The 2,495-nt window shown below is 44.2% G+C and overlaps 1 non-coding gene across 1 annotated transcript; it reads left to right on the plus strand.

Moving 5' to 3' along the window:
- The first annotated feature begins 438 nt into the window (after positions 1–438).
- LOC129039725 (U6 spliceosomal RNA) lies at positions 439–540 on the plus strand. The gene has a single exon (XR_008503437.1). It is a non-coding gene; the product is annotated as a U6 spliceosomal RNA (small nuclear RNA).
- Positions 541–2,495: the final 1,955 nt, after the last annotated feature.

Consider the following 2,495-nt stretch of genomic DNA (forward strand, 5'->3'; position numbering starts at 1 on the left):
AGGAAAATAAAAACTAATTGAGCACCAAAATGCTTTTACTTCTAGGAAGAGAGAATTAGGGGTTGGTACCGGACTATAGCTTTTGTTATGTCTTTGGCTTTTTTAATTACATATCTGTAATTTTTATGTATATATATATATATATTTGCTTTTTAAATTACATATCTGTATAAATCTGATAAAAATTTTAAACAGTTAAATAAAAACTCATTTAGGAGATAATATATTAGAATACTAAGATGTGTACTGAGTTTAAAAAACAAAGAGGCCAGGAGCGGTGGCTCATGCCTGTAATCCCAGCATTTTGGGAGGCCAAGGCGGGTGGATCACCTGAGGTCAGGAGTTTGAGACCAGCCTGACCAACATGGTGAAACCCTGTCTCTACTAAAAATACAAAAAAATTAGCTGGGGATGGTGGCAGGTGCCTGGGCAACAGAGTGAGACTCCATCTAAAAATAAAAGTGGCATCTGATACAGAGAAGATTAGCATGGGCCCTGCTCAAGGATGACACACAAATTTGTGAAGGGTTCCATTAAAAAAAAAAAAAAAAAGTCTGGGCGAGGTGGCTCAGTCCTGTAATCCCAGCACTTTGGGAGGCCAAGGCAGGAGGATCACTTGAGGTCAGGGGTTCAAGTCCAGCCTGGCCAACATGGCGAAACTCCGTCTGTACTAAAGTACAGAACAATTAGCTGGGCATGGTGGTGCGTGCCTGTAGTCCCAGCCCCAGCTACTCCGGAGGCTGAGGCAGCAGAATTGCTTGAACTCAGGAGCCGGAGGTTGCAGTGAGCTGAGATCATGCCATTGCACTCCAGCCTGGGCAAGAGGAGCAAAATTCCATCTCAAAAAAAAAAAAAGGGCATCTGAATATATACAATTACAGTGTCAATAAAAATAGATAAATGGATAAATACAGTTAGTCCTTTTTTAAAATGGCATCTGGACTTTCCTACATTCTGGAAAATTTACAAATATGTAGTGGGGATACCTCTCATAAATGTATAAGCCTTTCAGTTTTTCTTTCCAATGCATTGCAGATTGTCTTTATTTAGCCCTTTCCCCTGGGATCCTGAGACTGAGCGCAGTGCAAGCTATGCTTTTTTTGTAAACGTAGCACCTCACATTTCTAGAAGACAACCCCAAGTAAACTTCAGGGCCCTACGTCAGTCACCATTCCATCTGCTCTTCTCTGCTCTGATTCTTCCTATCCCTCAGAAACCCAAGGCCTCCTTAGCCAAACCGAGCTGCTGTGGTCGCAAATAACCTTGTGCCCCTGGGAAGCTGTGAGATGCAATATGTCTTCAGTCTTCCTCAATCTTGGCCTGAGTCCAGGAGAAAGGCAGCTGCTCTGAGGTTCGAGACTCTCCAGTGACTCAGCTCTCTAATTCCCAGTACTCCGTGCATATACCCTCCTCAATTTCATCTCCTAGACTATGCCAGATGTAGGTCAAGTCCTCAAAGATGAGATAACCAAGATGCAAAATCCTAAAATCCTCCATTAAGCACCTACCAGCTGCAGTGGCCCTGCTGGGGCCCTGAGGGAGATGTGTGTGGCAGACTGCAGGCCAAGTCCTTCTTTAAGGCTGGTGTCATGAGAATTACTCAACGCCTCCTCCTGCTGGGGAAGGACACCTCACCCCTTTTATGGAAGCCCAAGGGGGAAGGACTCATGGGACAGGGCAGGCTGCCCTGCTTCTTGTCTAGGCAGAGTCACTGCAATCACACATGCTTGCTAATCCAGTTCACTGAGCTAGGAAGCCACAATAAAGTTTGGAGCCAAAACTGTAGGAATAGAGTTCCTATATCTAGAATGGCCTCAGTTTTTTAATAAGGAGTTTTTTGTTGTTGTTGTTGTTTTGTTTTTGTTTGTTTGTTTTTGAGACAGAGTTTCACTCTTCTGCCCAGGCTGGAGTGAAGTGGCGAGATCTCGGCTCACTGCAACCTCCGCCTCCCAGATTCAAGCGATTCTCCTGCCTCAGCCTCCTGAGTAGCTGGGATTACAGGTGCCTGCCACCACGCCTGGCTAATTTTTGTACTTTTAGTAAAGATGGGGTTTCGCCATGATGTCCAGGCTGGTCTCGAACTCCTGCCCTCAGGTGATCCGCCCGCCTTGGCCTCCCAAAATGCTGGGATTACAGACGTGAGCCACCAAGCCCATCCATAAGGACATATTTTTTAATGTCCTGCCTCCTCCTCTTTTTTTTTCTTCTCTTTTTGTTTTCAAATAATTAAAGACGCACAGAAAGTTGCAAAATTAGTAGAGATGTCCTGTGCACTCTTCACGCAGCTTCCCCAATGGTAAGCTCTTACATACTATAGTACATTATCAGAACAAGCAATTGATGCATATTTTCTCAATGCATTGCAGTAAGTGGATTTGGTACTTGAAACCCTCAACAATCTCTTTCCGCATATCATGACTAACAATATAGGCTCATGGTTTTTAAAGGACTGCCCTTTGAAGGAACTGGATGGAATTTTGTTGGCAAAGGGCTGA

The sequence above is a fragment of the Pongo pygmaeus genome, chromosome 5 (genome assembly GCF_028885625.2).
Source record: "Pongo pygmaeus isolate AG05252 chromosome 5, NHGRI_mPonPyg2-v2.0_pri, whole genome shotgun sequence".
Lineage (NCBI taxonomy): Eukaryota > Metazoa > Chordata > Mammalia > Primates > Hominidae > Pongo > Pongo pygmaeus.